This window comes from Sus scrofa, chromosome X (assembly GCF_000003025.6).
Source record: "Sus scrofa isolate TJ Tabasco breed Duroc chromosome X, Sscrofa11.1, whole genome shotgun sequence".
NCBI classification, from domain to species: Eukaryota; Metazoa; Chordata; class Mammalia; order Artiodactyla; family Suidae; genus Sus; species Sus scrofa.
The window spans coordinates 83858400-83871650 of record NC_010461.5 but is presented as its reverse complement, the minus strand read 5'-3'; the positions used below and the strand labels follow the sequence as shown (position 1 = coordinate 83871650).

General features: G+C 39.0%; 1 protein-coding gene across 6 annotated transcripts in view; it reads right to left on the bottom strand.

Moving 5' to 3' along the window:
• GPRASP2 (G protein-coupled receptor associated sorting protein 2) overlaps nt 1–13251 on the bottom strand; it is an 80744-nt gene that overhangs the window by 20826 nt on the left and 46667 nt on the right. The gene's annotated exons all lie outside the window — the stretch shown is intronic.

The window sequence follows — 13251 nt, the reverse complement described above, 5'->3', positions numbered from 1 at the left end:
TGGGTAAAAAATGGGATACTATTATTTTGATTTGTATTTCTACAATTGTGCAGGAGCATATCAGTCAGGACATAGTACAGATCTAACATCCATGAGGACGCAGGTTCAATCCCTGGCCTTGCTCAGTGGGTTAAGGATCTGGTGTTGCCATGAGCTATGGTGTAGGTCACAGACACAGCTCGGATCTGACATTGTCGTGGCTGTGGTGTAGGCCGGCGGCCGCAGCTCTGATTTGACCCCTAGCCTGCGAACCTCCATATGCCATGGGTGCAGCCCTAAAAAGGAAAAAAATTCCCCCTAATACTGACAAAAATCTTTCTGTTTTGTTTCACTAAGCAAGTTACATGGCCATAACTGTTCAAAAGGAATGAGGAAGTACAAGACTAAGTGTCTAAAAATTAGATAGCAGAAAACCTTGATGAACAGCTCTAATAACTAACAAAGGTCTCAAATCTTGTCATTGAGTTCTGCAAATCCATTTCATTTTCTGTGGACTGAACTATTTATTAACTCCGTTTTCCATTGGGTTATTTATTCCATTGATTTGTACTATTTCTTTGTAAATTCAGAAAACTAGCCCATAGATTGCTATGTATGTTCTAACTAGTGTTTCCAGTATATGTTATCTTTTCACTTGTTTATGGTACTGTACAACAGTTTTATTGAGATACAATCAATTTCCATACAAGTCACCAATTTATAGTATATGTTCAATGGCTTTTAGTACATTCAGAACTGAGAATTCATCGAAATCAATTTTGGAACATTTTCATTAGCCTAAGAATATACCCCGCAGCCCTTAGCTGTCAGGGTCCATTACTCCTACTCCTAAACCAGAAGTAACAACTAACCTGCTTTCTGTTTCTATAAACTGGCCTTTTCTGCACATTTCATATAAATGTGGTCCTTTGTAATTAGCTTCTTTCACTTATCAGTTTTAAAATGTATCAGTGTGTCATTGCTTTTGTTTGTTTGTTTGTTTGTTTTTGTCTTTTTGTCTTTTCCATGGCCGCACTCATGGCATATGGAGGTTCCCAGGCTAGGGGTCTAATTGGAGCTGTAGCTGCCAGTCTACGCCAGAGCCACAGCAACGCAGCATCCAAGCCCTGTCTGGGACCTACACCATGGCTCACAGCAATGCTGGATCCTTAACCCACTGAGCAAGGCCAGGGATCGAACCCGCAACCTCATGCTTCCTAGTCGGATTCATTAACCACTGTGTCATGACAGGAATTCCATATGTCATTGTTTTATTGCTGAAAATTATTCCATTATATAAATATGCCACATTTTATTTACCCATTTATCAGCTGATGGACATTTGGGCTATTTCCATTTATTGGCTAGTATGAGACTGATGCACCACCTACTGTGCTAACAAGGCACCTCACTTATTGGCTATTATAAATAATGCTGCTATGAACATTTGTGTACATTTTGTGTGGACATATGTTTTCATTTCTCTTGGATATATATCTAGGAGTGGAATTGATGAAATATATGGACACCTTTTGAAGAATTACCAGACTGTTTCCCAAAACAACTATACCATTTTACATTCCCACCAACAGTATATAAGGATTCCAATATCTCTATATCCTTGCTCACACTTTTTATTATATGTCTTTTGTATTACAGTCATCCTAGTGGGTGCAAAATGGTACCTAATTGTGTTGTTTTGTTTTGTTTTTGTTTGTTTGTGTTTTTTTTGTCTTTTTGCTATTTCTTTGGGCCGCTCCCGTGGCATATGGAGGTTCCCAGGCTAGGGGTCGAATCGGAGCTGTAGCCCCGGCCTACGCCAGAGCCACAGCAACGCAGGATCCGAGCTGCGTCTGCAACCTACACCACAGCTCACGGCAATGCCGGATCGTTAACCCACTGAGCAAGGGCAGGGACCGAACCCGCAACCTCATGGTTCCTGGTCGGATTCGTTAACCACTGCGCCACGACGGGAATTCCCTGTTTTGTTTTTGTTTTTGTTTTTTTAATGGCCACACCTGCAGCATATGGAAGGTCCTGGGCCAGGGGCTGAATCTGAGCAACAGCTTCAAACCTACATCACACACCAGATCCTTAACTCACTGTGCCAGGCCAGGATCAAACCCACACCACAGCAGAGACAATGCCAGAGCCTTAATCTACCTCACCATAGCATGAACTCCACCTAATCATGGTTTTGATCTTCCTGATGGCTGATGATGTTGAGCATCTTTTAGTGTCCTTTATTTGCCATTTTTATATCTTTGGAGAAATATCTATCCAGATCCTCTGACCCTTTTATAATTGGAATATTTATCTTTTTATTATTTATTTGTCCTTTTATTACTGAGTGGGAACAGTTCTTTATACATTTTACGTCCATATACAATTTGTAAAACTTTATCCCATTTTATGGCGCAGCTTTTCACTTAACTTGATTGTGCCCTTTTTAAGTAAAAAAGATTTTAATTTTGATCATGTCCAGTTTGTATATTTTTCTTTATATTGCTTGTGCTTTTCATGTCATATGTGAGAAACTACTACTTAATCCAAGGTCACATAGGCTTACACCTGTTTTCTTCTAAGAGTTTTATAGTTTTAGCTCTTACATTTAGGTTTGGGTCAATTTCATGTTTTAAAATATGGTGTGAGGTAGGGATCCAAATTCATTCTTTTGCATGTGCCTATCCACTGTGCCAGCATCATTTGCTGAAAAGACAATTCTTACCCCATCGTATGGTCCTCACACCCTTGGCAAAACTCAATAAATATAAAGATTTATTTCTGGACTCACAAATCTATTCCTTATGTCAGTACCACATAGTTCCGATTACTGTATCACTGTAATAAGTATTGAAATCCCACAGTGTGAATCTTCCAAATTTATTCTTTTTAAAGATTGATTTGGCTGTTCTGGATCCCTTGCATTTACATGTAAGTTTTAGGGACAGCTTGTGAATTCCTGGGAAAAAAAGGGAGGCATAATGTAAGGATTACATTGAATCAGTAGATCAATTTGGCCAGTATTGATACTTTAACAATATTGTCTTCCCATCCATGAACATAAGATGTCTTTCCATTTGTGTAATTCTTTAATTTCTTTCAACAATGCTTTGTAGTTTTCAGGGTAGAAATATTATACTTTTTTGGGTCAAACTTATTTCTAAGTTTTTCATTCTTTTTAAGACAATTGTATTTATTTAAAAAATTTATTCTGGGTTTGCTCATTACTACCATATAAAAATACAACTAGGTTTTGTACATTGATACTTTATCATGCACATTTTATGAACTTGTTTATTAGTTTAATAGTTTTTTTAGTGGATTTCCTAGCATTTTTTTTTCTGTGCTGGCAGCAATGTGGAAATTCTCGGGCTAGGGATCAAACCTGCACCACAGTAGTGACCAGGGCTGCTTCAGTGACAATATCAGATCCTAAACCCACTGCACCATAAGGGAATTATGGACTTTCCAAATAGAAGACTAATTCATCTGCAAATGTTTTGGTATTATGAATGATGTTAACATTATTGGTTGACTCCATCAGTCTTTTAAAATGCACCCATTGATTTCTATTTAACCAACAATGGCATTCTCTCACCAAGAATTTAAATTAAAAAAAAATTCTCCTAGTACTTTTATGTTTCAATATTTGCATTTAAATCTTTGAACTAATTGCAGTTTATTGTGGTGGAATAAATTTTTGTTATTTTTTTCCAAATAGGTTGCCACTTTACCAAATTGTGATAATATATACATGACATTACTTTAATCATGTACAAGTGTATAGCTCAATGGTATTAAATACATTCATGATGTTGTACCATCATCACTATAACTTATACCAAAGCATTTTCCTCATTCCCAACAAAAGCAATATACCCAATAAACAATAACTCCCATTTTTCCTCTCACCTAAGCTCCTGGTAACCACTATTCTACTTTATGTCTCTGTAAATTTGCCTATTCTAGGTGCCTCATGTGACTGGAATTCTACAATAGTTACACTTCTGTGTCTGCCTTATTTCTCTAAGCATAATGTCTTCAAAGTCAATCCATGGTTTGGTACATGTCAAAATTTCATTCTTTCCTATGGCTAGATAAAATTCCATTTCATGTATATACCATATTTTGTGTACACATTCACTCATCAATGGGCTCTTAGGTCATTTCCACACTTTGGCTATTGTGAATAATAATGATAGAAAATTAGTGTACACATATCCGTTAAAGTCACTGCTTTCAATTATTTGGGGTATATAGATAGGTGTGGAATTGCTGGGTCATACAATAGTTCTATGTTTAAACTTGTGAGAAACTGACAAACTGTTTTCCACTGTAGTCACACTATTTTGCCTTCCCACTAGCAATGCACAATAGTTCTAGTTTTTCTACATCCTTGCCAATGCATTTTATTTTACTTTAATAGCTATCCTAGTAGGTGTAAACTGGTATCTAATTGTGGTTTTGATTTGCATTTCACTAATGATTAATGATGCTGAACACTTTTTCATGAGCTTATTGGCCATTTCTATATGTTCTCTGGAGACATGTCTGTTTAAGTCCTTTGCCCACTTTAAAACTTTGCCTATTTTTTTTTTCTCACAGCATGCAGCAGTTTGATGTGGGGTTTCAGTGTCCAGTCCAGGGACTGAACCTGGGCTGTGGCAGAGAAAGCACCAAACCCTAACCACTAGACCACCAGTAGAGTTCTTTATGTATTCTGTATATTAATCATTTTTGTTTTTGCTGCACCTGTGGCATGCGGATATTCCCAGGCCAGGGACTGAAACCGTGCCACAGTTGTAACCAGAGCCGCAGCAGTGACAAAGCCAGATCCTTAACCTGCTAAGGGAGGAAACTTCGGGATATTAATTGCTTTTTATATAATTTCCAATTGTTTTCTCCCATTCAGTAGGCTGTCTGTTCACTTTCTTGCTAGTATCTTTTGATATACAAAAGTTCTTAATTTTGAAAGTCCAATTTATCTATTTTTGTTGTTGCTGATGCCTGTGCAGTTTGGTGCTATATCCATGAAAATGTCATTAAATACAATATCATGAAATTTTCTTAAATGTTTTCTTCTGAGAGTTTTACAGTTTTAGTTCTTAAGTTTAGATCATGTATTCATTTTGAGTTATTTTTTTGTATATGGTGTAAGATGACAGTCCAACTTCATTCTTTTGAATGTATAGGTCCAGTTTCCTGGCACCACTTATTCAAAAGACTGTCCTTTTTCCATGGAAGGGTCTTGGAAACTTTGTGGAAGACCAATTGACTACTGATTTTCTGTTTATATCTGGGCTCTCTATTCTATTCCATTGGTCTATGTGTCTGTCCTTATGTAAGCACTACACTGTTTTAATTGCTGTAGTTTTGTAGTAAGTTTCAAAGTTGTAAAGTGTAAGTTTTCAATTTATTTTTATTTTCAAGATAGTCATGGCTATTCAAGGCCCTTCCAATTCTATATGAATTTGAAGATCAGCTTTCCCATTTCTGAACAAAAAAAACAAAAAAGGCTGTTTGAATTTTTTTTTTGTCTTTTTGTTTGTTTTGTTTTTTGTTTTTTTTTGTCCCGCCGCACGTGGAGGTTCCCAGGCTAGGGGTCAAATCAGAGCTGTATCTTCTGGCCTTTGCCACAACCACAGCAATGCCAGATCTGAGCCACATCTGTGACCTACACCACAGCTCATGGCAACGCCAGGGATTGAACTAGCATTCTCATGGATACTACTCAGATTTGTTTCCCCTGAGCCACAATGGGAACTCTGGCTGTTTGAATTTTTATTGCATTGAATCTGTATACCACTTTGGATCTCACTAACATCTTAACAATGTTATGTCTCCCTATCATGAACATAGAATGTTTTTCCATTTATTTAGGTCTTTTTTTTTTTTTCAGGAATGTTTTGTAGCTTTCAAGTCTTTTAGCTCCTTGTTTAGGTTATTACCAAGTATTTAATTATTTTAGATGGTATTGTAAAAGGAATTGCTTTCTTAATTTCCTTTTTTGGATAGTTCATTGCTGCTGTACAGAAACACAACTGATTTCTGAGTGTTGTTTTGTACCCTGCAACTTTGCTCTATTGGATTATTACTTCTAATAGCTTTATTGTGAATTATTTGAGATTTTCTGTATAAAAGATCATATCAACAGGGAATAGAGATAGTTTTACCTCTTCCTTTCCAATCTGTATGTCTTTTTTTTTTCTTCCCTAATAGCTCTGGCCAGAATTTCTAATATGGTGTTGATTAACAGCAATGAAAATGGGCACTCATGTCTTACTCTTGATCTTAGAGGAAAACCTTTCAGACTTTCGTCATTGAGTATGTTTGCTGTGGAATTTTCATAAATACTTCTTATCATGTTGTGAAAATTTCCCTCTATTTCTAGTTTTCTGAGAGTCTTTATTGTGAAAGGGTATTGGACTTTGTCAAATATTTTTCCTGTGTCAATTGAGATGTGCATGCTGTCTTCTTTCATTTATATTAGTGTGATTTAATACATTGATTCATTTTCTTATGTTGAAACACCCTTGAATGACTGGGATAAATCCCATTTGGTTATGCTCAGAAGTTCCTTTAATATGCTATTGGATTTGCTTTTCTAATATTTTGTTGAGAATATTGGCATTATAGCTATAAAAGATGTTAGTTTGTAATTTTATTTTCTTGTGGTACCTTTATCTGGTTTTGGTATCAAGGTAATGCTAGCCTCACAGAAAAAGTTTTAGAAAGTGTTCCCTTATTTCAGTTATTTTGGAAGAATTCGATAAAGATTGGTGTTAATTATTCATTAAATGCTTGATAGAATTCACTGATGAAGGTATCTGGTCCAGGATTTTCTTTTTTGGAAGTTTTCAACTACTGATTCCATCTCTTTATTTGTTTTAGGTCTCTTGAGATTTTATTGTGGTAAAAAATACATCCCATAACATTTAACACCTTAACAACTGTACAGTTGAATAGGGTTAAGTATATTTACTTTATTGTGCAACAGATCTCCAGAACTTTTTCATCTTTCACAGCTGAAACTCTATACCCATTAAACAACTCCCATTTTCCCCTCCACCCAGCCCATGGAAACCACTTTTCCACTTTTTGTCATCATGATTTGACTACTTTAGAGACTCATATAGTTGGAATCATGCAGTATTTGTCTTTATGTGACTAATTTCATTTAGCAAAATGTCATTAAGGTTACTTCCATGTTGAAGCATGTGACAGGATTTTCTTTTTAGCACTGAATAAAATCCCATTGTATACATATACACATTTTGTTATTTCATTTATTCTCCAATGGACATTCTGGTTGCTTCTACCTCTTGGCCATAGTGAATAGTGCTGAATCTGTTCAATGGTTCTATCAGTTTGTGTGAGTATGTAATCTTTAGCATTTTCTACATATAAGATGTAATCCAAATTGAATACCTTTTATTTCTTTTTCTTGGCTAACTTCTCTGGCTAGGACTTCCAACACTATGTTGAATGGAAGTGGTGAGTGGGCATATTTGCCTTGTTGCTAATTTTAGAGAAAAAGCTGTTGGGTTTTCACCACTGAATGCAATATTAGCGGTAGGCTTTTCATATATGACCTTTATTCTATTGAGAAAGTTTCCTTCTGTTTCTAGTTTATTGAGTGTTTCTGCCATGAAAAGTGGTTGAATATTTTAAATTTCTTTTACTGCATCAATTGATCTGATCATGTGGTTTTCTTCTTCATTCTGTTAATGTGGTGTATTACATTGATTGATTTTCATGTTGAACCTACCTTGTGTTCTATGAATAAGTCCCAATCAGTTATGGTGTATAATTATTTTAATGTGCTGTGGAATTGTTTTTTTTAGCTTGTTTTCATTTTTGTTTTTTTTAATTTATGTATTACAAAATGAAATGGATTACATTTATAATTGTACGATAATCATCACAACCCAATTTTATAGCCTTTCCATCCCAAACACCCAATGCATCCCCCACACCCCCACCTGTGTCATTTGGAAACCATAAGTTTTTCTTTTCTTTTTCAGTTGGGATTTCTCTTTTTTCTTTAAAAAAATTTTTTTTTCATCTTTTTGTCTTTTCTAGGGCTGTACCCATGGCATATAGAGGCTCCCAGGCTAGGGGTCTAATTGGAGCTATAGCTGCCAGCCTACACCACAGCCACAGCAACAGCACTGCCAGATCCAAGCCGCATTTGCAACCTACACCACAGCTCATGGCAATGATGGATCCTTAACCTACTGAGCGAGGCCAGGGATTGAACCTGCAACCTCATGATTCCTAGTCGGATTCGTTAACCACTAAGCCAGATGGGAACTCCTTAATTTATTTGTTATTGTTATTTCCAACAAAACTTTCCTTAAAAGACACATGCATGTTCATTGCAGCTCTATTCATAAGAGCCAAGATATGGAAACAACCCAAATGTCCATCAATGGACGATTGGATTAGGAAGATGTGTTATGTATACACAATGGAATACTACTCAGCCATAAAACAGAACGAAATAATGCAATTTGCAGCAACATGGGTGGAACTAGAGACTCTCATACTAAGTGAAATATGTCAGAAAGAGAACAACAAATACCATATGATATCACTCATATCTGGTATCTAATATACAGCACAAATGAACCTTTCCACAGAAAAGAAAATCATGGACTTGGAGAATGGACTCATGGTTGCCTGAGGGCAGGGGGAGGGAGTGGGAGGGAGTGGGAGCTTGGGGTTAATGGATGCAAACTATTGCTTTTGGAATGGATTAATAATGAGATCCTGCTGTGTAGCACTGAGAACTATGTCTATATACTTACAATGGAGCATGACAATGGGAGAAAAAGTTATGTATACATGTATGTGTAACTTGGTCCCCATGCTGTACAGTGGAAAATGAAAGTGAATTGGAATTGGTTTTTATAGTGCTTTGCTGAGGATTTTTGTGTCAACATTTATCAAGAATATTTGATCAATTCTTGAGAATGTTCCATGTGCACATGAGAAGAATGTATATTCTGATTTTTTTGGATGTAATGTCTTGAAAATGTCAATTAAGTCTAACTTTTCTATTGTTTACTTTGGAATCTCTGTTGCTTTACTGTTTTTTGGTCTAGAAGATCTGTCCATTGATAAAATCAGAATATACGTTCTTATTAAGTGCACAGGAAACATTCTCAAGAATTGATCACATATTGGGGCACAAAGCTAACCTCAACAAATTTAAGAGTATAGAAATTATTTCAAGTGTCATCTGTGACCACAATGGCATGAAATTAGAAATCAACCATAGGAAAAGAAGTGAGAAAAAGCCTACTACATGGAGACTAAACAACATGCTACTAAAAAAACAGTGGGGAGAGAGAGGACAAGATGGCGGAGTAGTAGGAGGACACACTCACCCTCTCCCACAAACACAACAAAAAAAGCACATCTACAGAATAAATGACTCGCACAGAACAGCAACCAGTCGCTGGCAGAGGAACCTAAACTCCAATGACGGCAAGAAGTTCATGACATTACTGGGCAGAACGGGAGAAAAGAGGAGAGTGAGAGAAGGTGAATCCGAGCGGGACGGGCGCTCCCGAAAGGGAACTGCGGAGGAGAAAGGGATCCCGCACCCTGGAAAGTCACCTACCGGGGGAAAGATCAAACAAACCAGAGCAATCTCCAGATGCAGAGAAGAGTGTAGCAGTAAGTTGGAGTACGGAAAAGCCGATCAAGAACCCAACAGACCATCTGAACTACGGGCACAGTCACCAAAAATTGAGACGCCTGGGTGGGGGCTGGGCACCGAATCCTCGGCTCCAGAGGTTAGTCCCTGGGAAACGGCCGGGGGACGCCTGGATGGGGGCTGGGCACCGAGATCTCGGCTCCAGAGGTTAGACCCTAAGAATGGGCTGGGGGGCGGGGCGGAGCGGAAACTGCTTGGGAGGTCTAGAAACCATTTGACGGGGCAGAGACTGCCTGGGAGACTAGAAAACAAAGCTGTTGCAGAGGAAGGGAGCAATACTCTAGGGGCGGGAAAGTGGAAAGCCACATCAGAGGGAACCTGGGAGAAGAGCCTGGTCTGCACCAGTGCTGGGGAGGGGAGAGAAGAAGGGGTGGGTCCCCATAGAATACGCCACATGCCACAGCAAGCTTACAGGCCCGCTAGCTAGCAGAAAGCTGTGCTTCCCAGTGCAACCCCTCCCCCCACCCCCACCAACCCCTACACTCTTGCCGAACCTGGGGCAGCCTGCTATACAGGAGAGCTGGCCTCAACAATTGCCTGAAGCCTACCACCGCAAGGGCTGTCCCTGCACAGGCCTGCTTGCCCTTTGGAGGGGCTACACTTCCGCAAAGCAGCACCAAACACCACCAGACCCCGAGAAAAGGCCTGCAGCCCAGAAAAGCTAGAACAAGCCTAGCCAGGCCTTGAATAGATCTGCCTAATTCTCGGATGGTTTCTCTGAGTTGGAATGCCCTGGGGAGGAGCCTCATGGGTCTCCAATGGCCCTGCTACCTGCCCAAGCCCCCAGGGGGTGCTGAGACCTAGTGGACCAGCTGCATAGGACTGCCAGCTCCAGGCAGGACCCCCTGCAGCCCAGAAAAGCTGCAACAAGCTTGGCCGAGTCGGGAAAAGATATCAGACGGTCTTTCTAAGTCCAGCTGCCCTGGGGAGGAGCCTCTTGGGTTTCCAGCGGCCCTGCTACACGCCCAAGCCCCCAGGGGGTGCCCCACTCCCACGGAATAGCTGCTCAGCACCACCAGCCCCCTGGAAGAGCCCCTGCAGCCCAGAAAAGCTGCAACAAGCTTGGCCAAGCTGTGAAAAGATACGCCTACATTTGCAGGCTGTCCTTCTGAGTTGGGCTGCCCTAGGGAAGAGCCTCTTAGGTTCTCAGTGACCCAGATAGCTGCTCCAGCCCCAGGGGGTGCTGCACTCCTGAGGAACAGCTGCCCAACACCGCCAACCCCCTGCAAGAACCCCACAGCCTAAAAACACCAGAGCAAGCTCTGCATGACCAAGTGAAATCTGCTACCATTGTGGTGGGGACCTCCCAGTCCTGTCTGCCCTCAGGAAGCCCTCCTTTGCTTCAAAGAAACACTGTTAGCCCCATTAACACTCCAGAAAAGCCGCACTGCCTCAGAAAAGATTGACCAACAACGCCGGCCCTCAGGAAATATTCCACGGCAGTGACAAGGCAAACACTGCCCGATAACGGAGAGTACATCTCCCTCAGGAGAAAGAGAACAACAAGCAAGATGAAGAAGCTGAGAAACCACCCCCAGTCAAACCAACAGGAGAACTCACCTAAAACAGTCAGCAATGAAACAGATCTCTGCAGTCAGACAGACCTGGACTTCAAAAGAGAAATAGTGAAAATACTGAAGGAATGAAGAGAAGATATGAACAGTAATGCAGATACCCTCAGAAAGGAACTAGAAAATATAAGGAGGAGCCAAGAAAAACTAGAACATTCATTTGCAGAGATGCAAACTGAACTAGGGGCAGTAAAAACCAGAATGAATAATGCAGAAGAACGAATCAGTGATATGGAAGATAGAATAATGGAAATCACTCAATCCAGCCAACAGACAGAAAACCGAATCAAAAAACTGGAAAGCAATATAAGAGACCTATGGGATAATATAAAGCAGGCCAATCTATGCATAATAGGAATTCCAGAAGGAGTAGAAAAAGATAAGGGGATGGAAAATATATTTGAAGAAATTATCGATGGAAACTTCCCAAATCTAAAGGATACTGGATTCAAGATACAAGAAGCACAGAGCGCCGCAAACAAACTGAACCAAACAGACCCACACCAAGACATATCATAATAAAAATGGCAAAAGTTAGTGATAGAGGATCCTAAAGGCAGCAAGAGAAAAACAGAATGTTACCTACAAGGGAACCCCCATAAGAATATCAGATGATTTCTCTACAGAAACACTACAGGCCAGGAGGGAATGGCAAGAGATATTTAAAGTGCTCAAAGGAACAAATATGCAACCTAGAATACTCTACCCAGCAAGAATATCATTTAAAATAGAAGGGGAAATAAAAATTTTTCCCAACAAACAAAAACTTAAAGAATACAGCAACACAAAACCCAGGTTCAAGGAAATATTGAAAGGGCTTCTCTAAACCAAAAAGAAAGGAAGGAAAGGGAAGAAAAAAGAAAATTAAAAAAAAAAAGAAGAAGAAGAAGAAGAGGAAGAACTAGGACTGAGGAAACCGCAATCAGAGAGCAGTCACTCAAATAAGCCAGCATACAGATTTAATCATGAACATGCTTCAAACAAAATAAAATTAAAAAGAAAAAAATAAAAAAGAGTCATCAAAACCATAAATGTGGGCAAGGGATGTTAGGAAGTAAATAACCCTTTTTGTTTGTTTGTTTGTATGTTTCTCTTCTTGATTTTAACATAGTAATGAAGTGTTTGAACTTACAGGACCATCAGGCTAAAACACACAATTATGGGAAGGGTTCGCATATTTAAAAAACAGGGCAACCACAAGCCAAAACCAAATATTGCATTTGCAAAAAATGAAAAAAAATACACTTAAACAGCTAATAACAGGAGACCATCCAACCAAAGAAAAAAGAAAGGAAGAATGGAGAACCATAGAATCAACTGGAACACGAGGTTCAAATGGCAATAAATAATCATCTATCCATTATCACCTTAAATGTCAATGGACTGAATGCCCCAATCAAAGGCACAGAGTGGCTGAGTGGATAAAAAGGCAAAAACCTTCAATATGCTGCCTACAAGAAACTCACCTTAGGACAAAAGATACATATAGATTGAAAGTGAAAGGGTGGGGAAAAATATTTCACGCCAATAGACATGACAGAAAAGCAGGAGTTGCAACACTCATATCAGACAAAATAGACTGTAAAACAAAAGACATAAAGAAAGACAAAGAAGGACACTATTTAATGATTAAGGGATCCATCCAAGGAGAGGATGTTACTATCATCACCATATATGCCCCAAATATAGGAGCACCCAGATACATACAACAAATATTAACAGACATCAAGGGAGATATTGATGAGAATACAATCATAGTAGGAGACCTTAATACCCCCTCACATCAATGGACATATCCTCTAGACAGAAAACCAATAAAGCAACAGAGATCCTAAAGGAAACAATAGAAAAGTTAGACTTAATGGATATCTTCAGGACACTACATCCAAAAAAATCAGAATACACATTCTTCTCAAATGCTCATGGAACATTCTCAAGAATCGACCACATATTGGGACACAAAGCTAACCTCAA